The sequence below is a fragment of the Canis lupus genome, chromosome 17 (genome assembly GCF_048164855.1).
Source record: "Canis lupus baileyi chromosome 17, mCanLup2.hap1, whole genome shotgun sequence".
In the NCBI taxonomy this organism is placed as follows: domain Eukaryota; kingdom Metazoa; phylum Chordata; class Mammalia; order Carnivora; family Canidae; genus Canis; species Canis lupus.
The window spans coordinates 11781219-11800811 of NC_132854.1; the positions used below are offsets into that span (position 1 = coordinate 11781219).

Sequence of the window (19593 nt, forward strand, 5' to 3'; positions counted from 1 at the left end):
TCATGACCTGAACCAAAGGCAGAGGCTAAGCTGACTGAGCCAGACTAAATGATTTGTAAAACCCATAATGAAGGGCGCTGGGCTCCCTGCTCGGCAGGGAGTCTGCTTCACTCTCTCCCTCTGCCTCTCCTCCTGCTTGTGCTCTCTCTCTCTCACTGTCTCTCTCAAATAAATAAAATCTTTTAAAAAATATACATTGGGGCAGCCCGGTGGCTCGGCGGTTTAGCGCCTGCCTTCATCCCAGGGCGTGACCCTGGAGACCCTAGATCGAGTCCCACGTCGGGCTCCCTGCATGGAACCTGCTTCTCCCTCCGCCTGGGCCTCTGCCTCTCTCTCTCTGTCTATTCTCATGAATAAATAATAAAATCTTTAAAAAATAAAAAATATATATTAAAAAAATAAAACCCATAATGAGATAAGCAAAAACACTGAACAGCTAAGTATGCAACTGTCCAGTCTATTAAACTGCCTCATATGCAAAAAAAAATTGTTTTGAGCTTTGAGCTCATGATTTTAAAAAAGCCGGGGGAGGGGGGGAATTTTAAAAATAAAATTTAAAAAGCCACCAAAAGTAAAAGAATCAAATTTAAAAAAAAAATTTTTTTAAACTAATCTCTACACTCAACGTGGGGCTTGAACTCATAACCCTGAGATCAAGAGTCACATGCTCCACCAACTGAGCCAGCCAGGTGCCTAGAAACAATTTTATAAGTATAAAAAGTTAGATTAAAATGAGATCCTTCTGTTTAATTAAACTCTACATTACTTAGAGAATATGCATTTTCAACTACACATAGAGCAATCACATACCTAGAATTTTCCCAGATAATTTCAATTTCAAATGTTTTGTCCCAATATCCACTTCCACAAATGTACTCATGTGCTCAATGAGTACACTAATTTGTATTTCTAAAAATACAGTCACCTTGTGTAGGCAAAAAGGATAGGTTTTAGATTTTATTTTTGTTTTTGGTTTCATGTGTTATATATAAATGCATTTAAATAATTGCTAAACCACTGGAGCACTCCTTTAAGAATTACTACAAACGCTTATGTTCTAGAACTGATTGGATTTAGCCAATCAGTTTAGCCAAGTAGTTGCTATTATGGTTGCCCATATTTACGAAACAATGTATGATTAAGGCTTAGAACTATTTCTGCACTTTCGAGGCTTGCATCCCAAAGAGTAACGGAATTTACAAATAACAATACATATGTATGGGCACTAAATAAAATACTATGTATATAGAATGACTGACCACAAGCCCTGGCTTGTGTGATGGTCTTGGCTGACTCCTGATGTCCCAGTGTCAGTATTAATAGCATCCCTTTCACTCTCAAAACTGTCCATATTTGGATGATAAATTCGAAGGCTATACTGTTCATTAACGTGAAGACTGGTAGATTGGTTTTGTTTCTTTATTTTTAAAGATTTTATTTATTTATTCATGAGAGACATAGAGACATAGAGAGAGAGAGAGAGATGCAGAGACACAGGCAGAGGGAGAAGCAGGCTCCATGCAGGGAGCCTGACGTGGGACTCAATCCCGGAACTCTGGGATCACATTCTGAGCCAAAGACAGACACTCAACCGCTGAGCCACCCAGGCATCCCTCTTTTTTTTTTTTTTTTAAAACCTCTGAACCTTTTATTGGCCTCCTGCTCCTCAAAGGGTACGCTGTTTCTGCTGCCTCAACGCCTCAGAACTTTGGTGTCTTTGGGTCTCAGGGACCACCTTGCCATCCACGATCTTGCAGGTGGTGGTCTTCTGGATGGTCTGCAAGGAGTTGCTGTTGTCCAGGGCATCAGTAAGACTGAAGTCCTCCCTGTTTTCCAACAGGTGACGATAGGTGACAATCTCAGCCTCCAGCTTGACCTTGACATTCAGCAGGGCCTCATACCCCTGGGCCTGGCGCTGCCCCTCTGCCTGGGTCTGGGACAGCTAGACAGCTCTGACTCCAGGTGCAGCAGGGCCCCAGTGAGCTGCTCCATCTACATTGCATAGTGGGTCTCGATCTCCCTCAGGCTGTTCTCCAAGCTGGCCTTCAGGTTTCTCATTGAGTCCAGGTTGATCTCCAAAGACTGGGCGGTATGTCTCAGCTCCGTGAGAGTCATCTCAGCTTCTCCTATCTCAGCGGTCTGGGTGGTGACCACTGTGGTGCTCTCCTTGATTTGCTGGGACCAGTACTTATCCAGCTCCTCCCGGTTCTTCTGAGCCAGTTCGTCATACTGGGCCCAGATATCTGCCATGTCTTGCTGAGGTCCTGAGATTTGGGGGTATCCAACTCCACCGTCAACCCAGAGTTGGCAATTTGGTTTTATAGACCCTTTACTTTCTCATGGTTCTTCTCCATGAAGAGCAGCTCCTCCTTGAGAGCCTCAATCTGTCTCTAGCTGCAGCCGAGTGACACTGGTGTCATCAGTGACCCTGTGGAGCCCATGGTTGTCACTCTCCACAGACTGGTGTATGGCCAGCTCTGTCTCATACTTGACTCGGAAGTCGTCAGCAGCAGGATGGGCATTGTCAATCTGCAGAACGATGCAGGCATTGTCCACAGCACTTGCAAAGATCTGAGCCCTCAGGTCCTCGACGGTCTTGAAGTAATGCCCCCAGTCTCTGACCTGGGGTCCCTTCTTCTCCAGGTTTCCCGGATTTTCATCTCTAGTCTCTGATTATCAGCCTCCAGGCTCCTCACCCTCTCCAGGTAGGAGGCCAGGTGGTCATTCAGGTCTTGCATGGTCTCCTTCTCACCCTGGATGCCCCTTTGCCTCCCAGACCTCGGGCCATCCTCAGGCCCGAGCCCCCAGACCTCCAGCCACCCTGGAAGCTGGTGGAGCAGGATATGGAGATCCAGGAGCCCAAGCTCCCCACACCTGCATAGCTGCTGGCCGCCCTGCTGCTGATCGGCCAGACCTGGTTGCTGGGCGAATGCACGGAGCCCAGGGACCTGTAGTTGGAAGAGAAGGTAGAGTGGGTGGTGAACTCATGCTGTTCGGAGAGTAAGAGCATGACACAGGAGGCCAGGACTCAGGCTCCGGCCAGGCCTTTTTTTTTAAAAGTATAATCCATACCCAATGCAGAGCCCAATGTGGGGCTTGAACTCAAGACCCCCAGATCATATAAGACAGTTTAGCAGACTGGACAGTTACATACTTAGCTATTTATTTAGTATTTCTGCTTGTCTAATTATAGGTTTTATTATTTTTTAAATGTATTTTTAAGGATTTATTTGATAGAGAGTGAGAGAGAGAGAGCATGAGCAAGAGGAGAAGCAGTACTGAACTGAGATGAAGAATCCAACACTTAACTGAGCTACTCAGACACCACAGATTATTGGCTTTCTAACAGCATTTATCACTGTCATCTTTAAGATCTTTTAATGGGTGATTCTTCAAAATCTGATTGATTGTGAACTACAATTTAGCCTTGGGTGAAAGGGTAAACACAAGAAACTAGGTCAGCATAGTCTTGTCAAAAGAGCCCTACCGTTGGAATGGGACCTGTGGTTGAGATCCCAACTCTGCCTCTTAGTTTCATATTGGGAGAGGTACATACCCCTCTCCTTTTTTTTTTTTTTTTAAGTTTTTATTTATTCATGAGAGACGCAGAGAGAGAGAGAGAGAGAGGGAGAGGCAGAGACACAGGCAGAGGGAGAAGCAGGCTCCATGCAGGGAGCCTGACGTGGGACTCGATCCCGGTCTCCAGGATTAGGCCCTGGGCTGAAGGCAGCGCTAAACCGCTGAGCCACCCGTGCTACCCACCCCTCTCCTTCTTGGTTCCCTGATCTAGCAATGGATAGGGTTAACTGATGTGATGCCAACCAGCACAGGACTTCATAGTCACTGAGGGGGCTCCTATGAATCATACCATCCTGTTCAAATCCTGGCTCTACCACTTAGGAGTGAAGTAACCTTAAGCAGAACCAGCCAGGGGCCCTAATGTCAGCAGCTCTGAGTAAGAATTAAGCCAGAATGTGTGTTGAGATGGTAGTGTTGAGGAGAAAACTTCAAAGCAAGAGGTGCTTCCTTAGAGTTGTCTCCTACATAAGAGGGGAAAGTCTGAGGATAGAGAAGATATAGGAAAGGGAGAAAAGTGTCAAAAACCTAGTAACATTATCTGACACTTCCATGGTAGCCTTTGTCAAATGACATCCTTTCTTTCTGACCCAGAATCCTGACTCCCAGTCCACATTTTCTTCATTTTTGTCAAATTTCCTATAAGGCAGAAACAGATTATATTCCCTTACCCTCTACCACATATCTCTATTTTTTTCCCAGCTATTTCATGACATTTTTAAAAAAAGATTTTATTTATTCATGAGAGACACACACACACACACACACACACACACAGAGAGGCAGAAACACAGGCAGAGGGAGAAGCAGGCTCCATGCAGGGAACCCAAACTGGGTCTCGATCCTGGGTATCCAGGATCATGCCCTGGGCTGAAGGTGGCGCTAAACCGCTGAGCCACCTAGACTGCCCTATTTCATGACATTTTAAAATTTATTTTTCAAGGGGCACCTGGGTGGCTCAGTTGGTTTAGCATCCAACTTGTGATTTCAGCTCAGGTCACGATCTCAGGGTCATAAGATGAAGCCCTGCGTTGGGCTCCACTCTTAGCAGGGAGTCTGCTTAAGATTCTCTTGCTGTCCCTCTGGCCCTCCCTCTGCTCATGCACTTTCTCTCTAAAATAATAAACAAAATCTTTAAAATTTATTTTTCAAAAATAAAAGTGATACAAGCACATTAAAAAAACATTCAAAACTTTAGTCTCCCCTTTCATACCCCAAGCCCTCAATCTTTCCCCAAAGATGACTGCCATTAAAGGTTTTTCTTATGTATTCTTCCTAAAAATAATTTATATCTTCATATATATATTTTTTTAAGATTTTATTTATTTATTCATAGAGACACACACACACACACAGAGGCAGAAGGAGAAGCAGGCTCCATGCAGGGAGCCTGATGTGGGACTCAATCCCAGGTCTCCAGGATCACGCCCCAGGCTGCAGGCGGCACTAAACTGCTGCACCTCTGGGGCTTCCCTCTTCATATATATTTTTATTTACATAAAGATCCTAGTATATGCACACTGCTTTGTTTAGGTAATAATATATCAAGTGGCAATTTGGCTTGAGTTGAGTGGTTCAGAGGACAGCCTCTAGAATCAGAATGTTGGATTTGAATCCTACATATGACCCCCACTAGTTATGTGACACTAGGTAAATTACCCTGTGCCTCAGTTATCACATTTACAAAATAAGGTTAATAATAGTACCCATTTCATGTGATTGTTGGAAGGGTTAAATAATATATCTAAGGCAGGGGGATCCCTGGGTGGCTCAGTGGTTTAGCGCCTGCCTTTGGCCCAGGGAGTGATACTGGAGTCCTGGGATCAAGTCCCACATCAGACTCCCTGCATGGAGCCTGCTTCTCCCTCTGCCTATGTCTCTGCCTCTCTCTCTCTCTCTCATGGATGAATGAGTAAAATCTTTAAATATATATAATATATATATATATTAAATATATATATATGGCACTTAGAGCACTACTTGCTATATGAATATTTATTGTTTTTATGGTTATTACATGCTCACATCAACACATACAAATCTACCTGGTTCTTCTCTTCATCATTTCTGGTGATCTACATTCTTTTTTGTATACTCAAGTTATTATCGGGTTATTTCTCTTCAGCTTAAAGAACTTCCTTTAGCATTTCTTATAGTGCAGATTTCCTTGTAACAAATTCTCTCAGGTTCTTCTTTTCCGTAAAGGTCTTTATTTTAGCTTCATTTTTGAAGGACAGTTTTGCCAAACACAGAATTCTGGGTTGACATTTTCTTTTTTCTTTCAGCACTTTAAACATCAATTCATTTATCTCCGGCTCTCCATTGTTCCTGATGAGAAGTTGGCTGCCATTCATATCACTGTTCCCTTATAAGTAATGTATCTTCTTTTCCTCTGGCTGCTTTCAAGACTTTATTTTTGGATTTCAGCAACATGCCGCGTGTGCGTGTGTGTGTGTGTGTGTGTGTGTGTGTGTGAGAGAGAGAGAGAGAGAGAGAGAGGAAAGATATTTATCTTGCTCAGGGTTTGTTGAGTCACCTGTAAGCTAATGTATTTCAAGTTTGGGAAGTTTCTGAAAAAAAGTTGAGAAGTTTCTATTACTCCTTCAAATATTTTGTGGGCCTCTTGTCTCTTTTCTTTCCTTTTAGAACTCTAATTACATACATTAGACTGCTTGATATTGTCCCACAGTTTTCTGAGGCTCTATTCATTTTTCTTCAATCTTTTTTCTCTCTGTTCATCAAATGAGTAATTACTATTGGTCTATTTTTTAGTTCATTGACTCTTCTGATGTCTACAACCTGCTATTATGCTCATCCAGTAAGTTTTCAATTTAGCTAAGGTACTTTTCAGCTCTCTTTTCATAAAATTAATTTTAACCTTTTAAAGCATACGATTCACTGGCATTTAATATATTCACAATATTATACAAGCAGCACCATTATCTAGTTCAAGAACATGTTCATCAGGACACCTGGGTGGCTCAGCGGTTTGGCACCTGCCTTCAGCCCAGGGCGTGATCCTGGAGACCCCAGATCGAGTCCCACATCGGGTTCCCTGATGGAGCCTGCTTCTCTCTCTCTCTCTCTCTCTCTCTCTCTGTACCTCTCATGAATGAATAAATAAAATCTTAAAAAAAAAAAAAGTTCATCACCTCAAAAGGAAACCCTAACTAAACACATTAAAATAGTCATTACCTATTTCCTCCTCTCCTCTAACCCCTGGAAACCAGTACTTTTCAGCTTTTTTTTTTTTTTAAGATTTTATTTATTTATTCATGAGAGACAGAGAGAGAGAGAGGCAGAGACACAGACAAAGGGAGAAGCAGGCTCCCTGCGAGGATCCTGATGTGGGACTCGATCCGAGGACTCCGGGATCATGCCCCAGCCCGAAGGCAGGCACTAAACCGCTGAGCCACCCAGGGATCCCTTTTCAGCTCTTTTTAATAGTATTTATTTTTAAGGTGACGTTCTCTATCTGCTCTTTCATTGTGTATATATTTACCATTAAGACCTTGAACATACTTATGATAGATGTTTTAGCATCCTTATCTGTTGACTACAACATATGAATGATCTTGAGTTTGGCTTCAATTAAGTGCTTTTCCCCTCTTGTTTCATGTATATAGTGATTTTTAAAATTTTATTGATATAATTGATATATAATATTGTATTCATTTAAAGTATACAACATGATTTGATACAATGATTTTTGATAGGCCTTTGGACATAATGATTAATATGTTATATAGATTCTATATTCTGTATATTAATTTATCTAAAGGGTGATTTTTACTAACCAACTGTTCAGACAGTTGGTTTGTCTGAACACAAATACCACACTCTGTCTCCTCTGTGGTGAACAGCAGCTAAGATCTCTACTCAGTTCTTTCAGCTTCCAGCTACTGCTTTTTCACCAGTTCCACTGGAAGCTCCTCTACACAAACAGACAGCTTAGTGGCTGGCCAAAGATTTGTGCCATTTAATATGTAAATTTCCCCCTCCTTTACTCCTCCCTCAGCTCACCTGTGTACATACACACTCTTGCTCTCTGTCTCAAATAATAATAAAATAAATCTTTAAACAGTCACATTTGTACTGGTCAGGAGGCAAAACCTGGAGCATCCTGATATATACACTGTTTTGCCTAGGTAGATTCTGTAGACTGTTCTCGATCTGCAAAATTGGATCTTGAAATCTCACCTAATCTGGTTTCTTCATGGCTTCAGTTAAAGAATTATTTTTGGGATTATCAGGCGAGATCCTGAAGCTGGGCTGGTCCACGGTGAGGGCATTTGTTATTTCCACAGGTGACCAAGAACCTGAATTCTGCCCTCATGTTGGGGAACTCTCCATCTTCTGAGCCAATGGAAGCTGGAAATGTTTCCCTACTCCCCCAGCCCCAAGGGCTCTGCCTGTCACACACACTTGCCCCAGCCTTGGAACTCAGAGTCAGCCACACAAAGAAGCAGGAAGCATGCACGAGTAGCTGTATGAAAGTCAAACCTCCATATTAGCTATGATAGTTATACCATCATCATAGGCAACCTAAAAACTAACAAAAATATTCAGAGTTTCACTTGTTCCACTAGCAGCATGGCCCCCTTCCCCTCCACCCTCATCCGTGAAGGCACAAAAAGAAAATAACATATCACAACAAAATAGGAAATAACTAGCCATTGTCTCCACCTTTTATAGGCAAATACTTCATGGGATTTGCCTGCAACACTAAAAGGCGCATTTGTGGTTCTGACAGCCTAAGACTAAACTATATTACAAACCGATTACTGTCCAGAGCCTAAAGCTACAGTTTACAAGCCTGTTCTGCCTGCTTTCAGGCCCCTCCATGCTTATAAATGACACTTTCTAGTGTCTTAAAGTATGAGAGGCAGCTAGCTCCAAATTCTCAGGCTGCTAATGGTTTCACATAAAATGAGCTCCTACAATTTTATTACCACCCTGGTGTGAATTCACAGGTGAGGGGCCACCAGGGAAAGGATGTGGATATGTCTCTCACTCCTGGCCTCCTGACTTTTCCAAGTACAAAGAACTTTTCCACTCAATATTTCAAATGGCTGCTCCAACTCCCATGCTGATTAAGCCAAATAGGCTCTACTACATTACTGAAAGAGGAGTAAGTCACCAAGTCACCTCTCTGGAGAGAGAAGGGATATGAATCTGCATCCTAACTTACACCTGTAAAGCTGATTAAGCAACCCACTGATTTTACATTTGGACTTAAATATACATTTAGTGGGTATTAGTCGATTAGAATGTTGAGAAGTAACTACTGAAAACTGTTAAATTTCACATTCTAATCAGACAAGTCAGACATAAGTTTTGTATACATGATAACATGTATCTCACAATACAATGATTATTGATACTTGGAAAAGTGATCATGTTGGCATACAAGATTCTATAAAGTGCACAATTCAAAAAAAAATAAAGTGCACAATTCGGTACACCTCTACATTTGCGTGAAGTTTTAACAATATACAAAATACCAAATAACAGCACCAATGACCTGCTTTTGAAAGAACTCTGGAAGCCTTTAAAACAGGGCTGATTATCAGAAAGTACTGAAATTCACATGTTCAGCTATATATTTGTATGACTATTTTCTTACCTTTAAAAGCGACTTATGGCAGGGGCGCCTGGATGGCTCAATTGGTTGAGCAACCAACTCTTGGTTTTTGCTGGGGTTGTGGAATTGAGCCCTGCATCTGGCTCTGTGTTCAGGGCAGATGAGAGATTCTCTCCTCTCCTCTCCTCTCCCTCTGCCCTCCCTCTGCTCATGCTCCCTCTCTCTCCAATAAACAAATAAAAATCTTTTTTTTTTTTTTTTTTTAAAGAGAGACTTAAGGCAAGCTAAATAGATAAATGGGTAGACAGTAGGTCTAAAAATATTTACGTTATTTCTCCTGGGGGAGAAAAACAACCTAAAGCCATACAAACTAAACATAATATTCCAGTTTTCAAAAGTAGTTGATAGTGACTGTTTAATGAGGGAACTTTATTTTCTCAGTATCTTTTTTTTTTTTAATTTTTATTTATTTATGATAGGCACACAGAGAGAGAGAGGAGAGAGGCAGAGACACAGGCAGAGGGAGAAGCAGGCTCCAAGCACCGGGAGCCTGACATGGGATTCGATCCCGGGTCTCCAGGATCGCGCCCTGGGCCAAAGGCAGGCGCTAAACCGCTGCACCACCCAGGGATCCCTCTCAGTATCTTTTAAAACTAGAAAAGGTACGTTAAATTTTAAATGTAAACCATGTGAAAAACAATTCAATATGGCAAACTCTACTTTAAAAACTTTAGAATTTCAAATTCAAATAAAACAAAAGTTCACATAAATGGCTTAAAAAGCCTTCAAAAAACAACAAAACTGAACTTAAAGCTTACACATAAAAAGTTTTCCTTTTTAAGACCAAAGATCATCTAAGATCATTTGTCAGAGGCTTAGAAGTGGTGAAAACTAAACTAGCTGCCAAAAATTGTTTACTCTGTAGCACATAACACCCACTAAGTGACCTGCAGAGAAAATGTAAGCGCAATTTATTCTGCATGCTTCCGGTTTTACTTCCTGTTAAAATAATATTCATCACCATATTCAACTCTTTTTTCCTGTGTTTTATCTTAATCAAAAATAAAGGCAAAGGAAGGAACTTGGGGAGAAAAAGTGGGAGTGGCAAAAAACGGATTTCTCAGTCAGAAATTTAAGATTAACCCATGTGTTAAGAATAAATCTATTAAGGGGCACCTGGCTGCCTCAGTTGGGGCAGCATGTACCTCTTAATCTTGGGGTTGTGAATTTGAGAGCCCCATGCTGGGTGCAAAGATTACTTAAAAATAAAATCTTAAAAAAAAAAAGAATAAACCTACTAAGAAAAAGAATAACTCTATGATAAAGTACATCGTGAATACTTTATCCCTCTCAAAAATGTAGGATTAAAAATTGGAATTATTACATTTACTATATTCTCAACATATTTTTGTGTACATAGTAGCTTTTGGGTCTTCCCAGATTCAAAAGCACCAGCTAAAACACAGAGCCAGAACGAATGCAGCAAACTAAAAGCATTGAGCACAGAGCCTGTGCCAGATAAGCCAGAACTATAGCAACACCAGGGCCTGCCTATTAGTCCCAAATATCTATAAGCTCTTTGTCAGGGAAGCTCTGGAATGTCATCTGTCTTGAATTACATCCACCTAGGATTATGTTCCACTGACCAATATGGACAGATTACTGGAATTTGAAAACCTCACTTTTTTGGTAATTGACATTTAAATTGTTTGAAGTTTCTCATTAAGGTCGCTTAAGAAATTAACAGCAGATGTAGGAAACTAAGTGTATAGTATTCAGAGAAATGAAGTCACCTGAAGGCTCCAAATAACTAGAAGCGTTTAAATATAGTATGTGCATTAGGAGGAAAGGATGAACTAACCTGACCATAGGCTACAATTTCATCATTTTTTTCTCTATTCCAACTAGATAACTAGATTTCCCAGCACATTTTGAATGTAATTAAAAGAAAAGAGAAAGACAAGAGGTTGGCATGACGAGGACTACAACCTAGACCATAGCACAAAGAACTAACTTGATGGAGGCTGAGAGACAATAAACATCTCCACTGCCTCCCTGTTAACAACAAGATGTAAATCTGAAATCTTGGGCTGGCTTTGGAGGCCCTTTGCTACCTGGCCCCAAACCCCCTGCTCAGCTTTAGGCCCAGCTCTTCTGCCACTAGGCACCCCCTACTCCACAACAACCCCCTCCTAACTCCCCTGCTGTATCTTTGCACATGCAGTTCCCTCAGCCAGGAATGCCCTTCCCTCTCCTGCCATCGTTTCAAATCTGCTCAGAGGTTAACTTGCCTGGGAATAGTTCCCATGCCCTCTGAAAGTCACTCCTGCCTCTGCTTTACCATTTCCCATGACACATTCAGTTTACTCAACATTTACTAAGTACACACCACGGTCCACAGCACTATGCCAGCTATTCAAGGAATAAAATATAATAAGAGAATTGTCCTCTCAGGGTCTCATTCCCTGACCCAGGCATCTCAGATGACACATATATCTTACAAAAGATGTGCCAAACAAAGCACCTCCAGGTGCGTGGCATGGAAAAAAACCCATGGGAAATTTTCTTCCCTTCCTCATTTTTAGGAGCCTCCTAGAACTTACTAGAGGCATAATTCTCATCCTTTTCAGGAGAATGTATAAATGAATGTCTGAATAATAAAAAGAAATATAAGTACCTCTTACTTAAAAAGAACACCATCAATATATTCTAGAATTTCTTGTAAAGAAATGTTCTAAAACTAAATACTTTTCCCATTTACCTGCAGAATAAAATAATAATTCTTGCAAGAAAATGGTTTTGTCCTTACTAAAATAAAAGCCAAATTAAAAAAAAAAAAAAACACCACAGAAAGAAAACCAAATCAAGCAATAAGCCATATGGTCATGAAGATAAAGATAAGTTTTTTATCCCTCATTAACAATAATTCTGGAAATACTAACATTTTTACTATGCCTCAAAAACAGTACACCAATTAGTAATATGCACCTGTGTCAACAGTCCTGTTTCTATCTTTAAAAGTCATTTCTTCAGCCGATGCCTGGGGTCCTCATTTAGCACATTAAATGTGTGTGGTGCCTAAAAACTGCTCGTCACTGCTGGTCACTGGCTAGTTGCTAATGCTTAGCGGTTCCCACACACAACAGAACGTATGGAGCCATCCAGCTGGTTTCAGAAACTTGCTTGGGGTGCAGATTCACACAGGAACTGCAGAGAGACAGAAATGAGGAAACATGATGCCTTTTCCTCAAGGAGCATACAGCCCACCAGGCCTCAGATCAACAACAGAACTCTGCCCCTATCAGCCTGTGGGCTCATTCAACAAATTCCCAACAGAGAAGTCACGAGTAGGGAGGCTCTTCTCCAACAGCAGTCAGTAATCCAGTGTTGGCCACATACATTTACAGCCAAAGCCAGAAGTCCAAGCCTTCTAGGATACCTCACCCTAGTATCAACCAGGGTATCTGGGGTGAGGGTGGGAAATGGTGTAGGGAGAGGGAAAAACAAAACCAGAAAAAATTTCAGAATAAGAGCAAATATTGTTTTGGATCCTGCTAAGATTCCTACACTGAATTGAAAGATTTTTTTTTTTTTTAACACATCTAGTTGCTGAGTTGATCTGGAATCAAAAGGAAGTAGTGTGTTCCCCAGGTGAGAAATTCTGAAATAAACAGAATGTACCTGGGAGAGAAACACTAGCTGGCAGGAGATTTATACCACATGGACTCAGACAGGCTGGGATCTCCCAGTGATACCTCAATGCCAAGGTAAAGCCATGTTCTGTCATTGAAATATCCCCTCAACCCACAATTCATTTACATAAACAAATAATGTAGACAAGCATGTGGGGAAGATGCCCCTTTATGCTTTCAAAAACTTTCACAAAAAGGAGAATACTAAGAAATCTGAAAACAGCCCTGGACTGTGTTCAAAAACTCAAGCCAAGAAAGAACCTTCAGATTTGACATCTTAAATTAGCAGGAATGTTTAGACAAATCTATAATCTAGGAAAACATACATACACCCACACTCACAAATAAAAAGTTTGCCTTTCCATCCTCTCATGTCAAGTGAATAATGAGTAATGAATTCTGTTTACTGTGACCCTATGAGGATATTTTTCATTCAAGAATATTTAGTAAGTACCTACTATGTGTCAGGCACTATGCTGGATACAGGCATAAAGAATACACATGGAATTTCCAGTTTAGTGGGTGAAACAAAACATGAGGGAAATGTACCCATTCACAGCACATTACACTGCAAGTGTAATGAGGAATAGGATGCCCTGAGGGAGGAAAATGGGGTTGTGAGAGAGGACATGCTTTACATGGTTGTCCCCCTCCCCAAGGAGGTGGCTTTTACATATTTATCTTACTTTCTTTTCGCATCCACTGTTTATTAACATTCTTATGAGCCAGGCACTATGCATTCATTGTATCTCATTTAATTTTTACCGCTCTCTGTGGTAAGTACCACAAGCTGCTTTTATAAATGACAAAACTAAAGGGAGTTGGCTAATAAGTGGCAGGGCCAGGGCTACTGCTCAGGTCTGTGTGATCTCGGGCAAGTGTCTGAACCCCTCTGACCCTCAAAGCCCATGGTCTGCCTTCCTTGCTGGAAAAAGCAAGTGAAAGCCAATGATGCTGGCATGAGCAGAACATGTGAGAAGGGTAGAAGCAGGTGAGCTACCAGGGGTAGAAAGAAAGAGACCAGACACGCCCTGGGAGGCCAAGGGAAGGAGCTCTAAGGATGCTAAGCAGAGAAGAGAAATGAACCAATCTGTATATTTAAAAGTGGTTTGGAAAAAACGCTTAAAAAAAAAAAAGGCACTAATCTCCAGAAGGACTATCCTAAATACTTCATTTCTGAAACCTGATTTTTTTTTTTTTAGGCTCCATACCCAGCTTGGAGCCCAACACAGGGCTTGAACTCATGACCCTGAGGTCGAGACCTGAGCTGAGATCATGAGTCAGACACTTACCCAACTGCCACCCAGGCACTCCCTAAATCTGTTCTTTTTTTCTTCAGCAAATTTATATTGGGGACTATATGTTAGGTGCTGTTTTAGGACTGGACTATATAGCAATGGGATAAACAGAACAAGTGCCTGCTCTCACGAATATTTGGGAGGTGGGAAGTGATGGAGTGAAGACAAACAAACAGAGAAACATTGTCAGGTGGAAATGAAAACAATGGAAAAAACAACAGGTAGGGTGAGAAGAAGAGAGTGTGGAGTCTTGGTGGGGGGTAGTTGCTATGTTGTATAGGGCTGTGGGGGAAGACCTCTCCCATGGGTGACATTTGAGGAAAGATTTAAAGAAGCAAAGTCTTAGGATAGAGACAGAGCCTTGCCAAGGAGGCAGTATGGTTGGATGGAGCCAACAGAGGTAGGAGTAATAAGGAACCCTAAGGCACAGACTTACTTCTTAAGTTTTATAAACTTTTCAAGGGAAAAGATCAGTATAGAAATAATTCCTCTGCCATATATGTGTCTTTCATTTGTCTTAAAAAGTGACAGAAAGAACCTGGCTGGCTCAGTCAGTAAAGCATGTGATTCTTGATCCCAGGGTTATGAGTTCGAGCCCACGTTAGGCATAGAGATTACCTAATTCAAAAAAAAAATTTTTAAGTGACCAAAAACCATCTCCCCTATTTTATCACAAGTAAGGATTGTAAGGAGACAATTTACATCTCCCATTGCTAGAGCACCCTCCAGTGCCTCTGTGTGAAAATACCATTTGGCACAGATTTTTGTTGTTGTTCTTTTTCATTTCTTAAACTTTTGTATTTGGCCAAAAAATAAATATCATCCTTGATATGTATATCAAGGAGGACATATCATCTTTCTCACAAATACTATGAGATTAAATAAGAAGACAAAGCAAGTGTGCTTTAAAGTGTGCACTACTTGTAAAGTGGTACAATGTATACATGTGTGATGATATTTTTAAATGACTATATACACTTGTAAAAGGTTCATAGAATCCCTTATTTAATTTTTTAGCAATGTAGAACTGTCAAACAGTGAACACAATCTACCACTGAACTGTGACCCTAATTTTACTAAAGGTGGAAAGAGGGCAATAAAGTAGAAAGCATTTTCTAAAATTTCCAATATTTGGGGGTGCTTGGGTGGCTCCGTTGGTTAAGCATCTGCCTTCAGCTCTGGTCATGATCCCAGGATTCTGAGATCGAGGTCCACATTTGGCTGCCTGCTCAACAGGGAGCCTACTTCTCCCTCAGCCTCTGCTACTTCTCCCACTCCCTGCTTGTGTGCTCTCTCCCACTCACTCTCTTTCTCAAATAAATAAATATTTTTAAAAATAAAATTCCCAATATTTGCATGTTCTGAATATTCTTTTTAAAAGTGTCCTGCAAATACTTACCGAATACTATAGTCACTCTACCTTCTCAGGCTGAACATAGTGAAGGGGAGCAGGTATGTAAAACCTACCCATACTAGCATCCTATTAAAGCAGAATTTTTACTTTCTCACAGAGATTGACTCTGAATCCTTTATTATGACATCAAGCGCCTCTGTCGATCTCAAAAACCTAGGAGGAAGACATTACATATAGTGTAATTCAAAAGAGAACTTGCAGAAGAGGTAAAATTTCATAGCTGTTTATAGAAACACCTAGAAGCAAGGTCAGTATAACAGCCAACACCACAGACAGAAAAGCCACCCCTGACTCACAGCTAGGGGATGGGATCTTTCTAGCCCTGGCTCTGCCAGCTGTGTGACCAGCAAGACAGTCTATATACTTCCTTTACTGTGCATGGGCCTGCTGATGCCAAGGAAAATGAGCAGACAAGCCTCCAAAGGGCATCCTGCAATACAGGTATCCTTCGTTTTTCTGGAGGGTGATTTGAAAATAAGCCTCAAAAGACTTGAAATGTCCTTACTCTTGACCCAGCAATTTCACATACAAAAATTTACTTCCAAGTACATGAGTAAGAGTAACTACAGAGATCTGAGTATAGGGACATTTTCTCTGTATTTCCTAAGGCAGAAAACTTGGAAATAGTTTAAATGAATAAATGGAATTATATCATACAAATATATATGTGATAGAGTCATGGAACAATAGTGAACATCAATGCTCCCAGATTAGGTTAACATCCTAAAATTTAACCAAAGTATAAAATCAAAGGAGCTAAATAAAAAGCCACCAAATACCTGGCTTATAGTGGGAAAAGGAAGGGAAGAAAGGAGGGAGGGAAGGTGGGGAAAGAGAAAGGAGGGTAGGAAGGAGGGAGGGAGAGAGGGAGGTAAGGAAAGAATGAGTCTCCATTCTGGAGTGCATATATTATCTACTCATTCAAGTGAGTTAATTGATAAGTCATAAAACACTCAAGTAACAACAATAAGTTTGTTTTAATTAGAATGGATTTAAATTCATATCCAAGTGACTGATATGAAAACATAAACATTATTTCCAATTTTTTAAATTAACTAATAAAATTCTAAACTTGTCAAGCTCATGAACGATGCATAGAGGAATAACAAAGCAAAATTTAACAACAGAACACAGCTCCAGTTGCACTCAGGGGCAGAGAGTGTATTGTTTTTACAATTAACAACTTTTCCATCTTAAGAATATTTATCAAACCTACCAATAATCACTCCCCAAGGAGCCCAGCTTTCTTCTCCCTTCCTTCCTAAAATTTTAGCCACATGCCTCTACAGACTGCCTCACAGGGAGTCACACATAAAACAGTAGCTCCTTTAGGGCAGCCACAACATTCAGTTAAGGGAAACTGTGACCAAAGACTGTTCTTAGAAATTACATCAATCAGACCCTGGCTGTTAAAAACCTGTAACTGGAGAAAATAAGCACTTCAGTGAAGTACAAATGCTGAGTGGTGCCAGCCACTCTGTAGATGCTATCTCACTGACCATGTATGATGATGTTCTCCACCAGGCTCATCCACAACCAAGCATATATGTTCACTTTCTAAGCCTCAAATGTAACTTCAGAAAATACTCCATCCTCTACTCGCCACCATGGAGTATTTCTAGAATCATAAAGTGTATATGCCACTCAAGCATTCTAAAAAACAGGGACACTCAGGAGACTTCCTTGGGTGGCACAGACTTTGGTGGCCACAGTTACTCAGAGGGGAGTAAAGAAAAACACATGTGGTGAAACTGTCCTCAGCTCCCCCCATGGATCCACAGGGTAAAGGGGGTGGAGGGTAATGGTTATTCAGTCAAGAATTCATTTTCAGGTCTCAGTCTTTCCTCTACTCCTTGGCCTCTTCCATAGAAACCATCTGGGTTACCCAAAGTCCTTTCTCTTGGCCTGTACCCACACAGATGGTTCTAGTTCACATAAAATTCTATGACAGAGAAACAGTACAATCGGAGCAGAAGCCCTAACACAGCTGGAAGAGATCCACAGCAAAGGCTATGCTATTTAGTAGACTTGGCGCAGCCTTGTTTTAACAAACAGCACTTTGCTGGGAATTTCTCCTTGCAAGGACATCTTCTCCAGGAGGTACCACCCACACACGTGCATCTTCCAATTCAGGCCCAGCTACCACTTTTAGTTCTTGATCACCAGCTTGGCTGTTGGCCACTAGTTTTTGCTCTGGGTTACCTCATTTCCCACCAACTCCTCTGTCCAGCCTGAGGACATGTCCCCTGTTCACAGGCTACTCCTGATCTGTGTACCCTCTCATGGTATTTCCTGCACCCTCAGAGTCTCCTCCCTCTTTCTCTTCCCTTCAGCCTCCAACAGAGGCATTTCTTTCTCCATTAAAACATTCGGAATACTCTGTCCCATTCCATTCTTTTAGGAGGCCATTCTAAAAGGCTAGAGCTCCGATCTTGAACTTTTGGTCTACCATCTTTGATCATTTTTCACTTCATCCTTCAGCCTTTCACTTCTCTATCTCTACAGTGAATAACTATCCAGCTTTACCTGAAATAGAGAGGCCTCTTGGAAGGCAGGACTTTCAGTGCTAAAACCAGGCCAGTCCTGGGCAAGCTGAAATCATTGGTCCCTTGCCTCCCTGGACCACTTAAAATTACTTTCTGCCTTGCAACTCAAAACAACTTTTGATTATAGCATTCCCTTTTAGCTTCTCACCATGTACCTGGGCAAGTCAATTTCTAATGATGCCAATATATATTTTCAAGTAATATTCCACATTGACCTATTAATAACAGTTCAAGTAGCAAAGTATACATATTCACTCTTATTCTAGTTCTTTTCAAAATGATCATTTTTAAATTTCTCAGTCCTTTTTAATCCTTGCCTGCTTTTTAGCATTCATTCTGTAAACGTTTCTCCCCTTTCTCACCACTTCTGTTCTTCTCTGCCCTTTGGCCTCCCCCATGTATACCTCTTTTCTTCCCTTTCCATACTCCCTTTTAATTCCTTCCCTCCCTTCTTTTAATGGCCTCACAGTAGTATAGAGGGACAGCAATGGTTGTCACCACAACCTTAGAAATCTTCAAAACTCAGGCAAAATCTATAAAAGGGACTACTGGGACCTCTAACAGGTAACCCCAGTCAAGCTCCCTCAGCCACTTACACAACCCTGCTGCCTCTTTGCATACTGTTCCCTCCTGCTTACTCAGTCTCAGATGCTTAGTTTGTCTTTGTCCCTCTCTAAACTACCTTCACCTATTTTTTTTTCCCATACCAGGCTCCTCTCTAACCTGATACTGCAAGGCAAGAGGTAGTTCCTTTGAGAGTTTTACTACTAACTACTTTAGAAAAAAAGAGGATCAAGGTAAGAGGTGAAAAGAGATTATAGGGATCAGAAAACTCTCATAGTTTGCTAGAGGTAGTTAAAATAAACCCTAGAGGCAATTTATTATTAAAAGCTTATATTAAAAAAATAGATCTAAATTTCCACCTTAAGAAGCAAGAAGAAATGGGCAAATTAAACCCAAAGTAAGCTTAACATAGGAAATAATAAAGATAGGAATATAAATCAATGTAACAGAAAACAGAAAAACAGGAAAAAACAAATAAAACTGAAAGATTTTTTTTTTAAGATTTTATTTATTCATGAGACACACACACACGGAGACAGAGAGAGACAGAGAGAGACAGGCAGAGGGAGAAGCAGGCTCCATGCAGGGAGCCCAATGCGGGACTTGATCCCAGGTCTCCAGGATCACGCCCTGGGCCAAAGGCAGGTGCTAAACTGCTGAGCCACCCAGGGATCCCTGAAAGATGGTTCTTTAAGAGGATAAATAAAACTGACAAAACTGTAGCCAGACCAAATGAAAACGAGAGAGAAAAAAAAATAGGGAGAGGGGCACGTGACTACTGATGGTACTTTATGCCCATTAAAAGGTGACAGGGCCGGCAGTGGGAGTGAGGGTTAATTGAAAATGGGCTTGAGGGAATCTGGAAGATGGCAATTTGGAGGGATCTAACACTGGACTGTAGTGATGGATGCACAAGTCT

At 41.2% G+C, this 19593-nt stretch overlaps 1 protein-coding gene and 1 pseudogene across 7 annotated transcripts in view; both read right to left on the reverse strand.

Annotated features, from left to right (window-relative positions):
* The window catches only part of CLYBL (citramalyl-CoA lyase), a 300028-nt gene that overhangs the window by 268774 nt on the left and 11661 nt on the right, over positions 1 to 19593 (reverse strand). The gene's annotated exons all lie outside the window — the stretch shown is intronic.
* LOC140607890 (keratin, type I cytoskeletal 18-like) lies at positions 1406 to 13983 on the reverse strand (annotated as a pseudogene).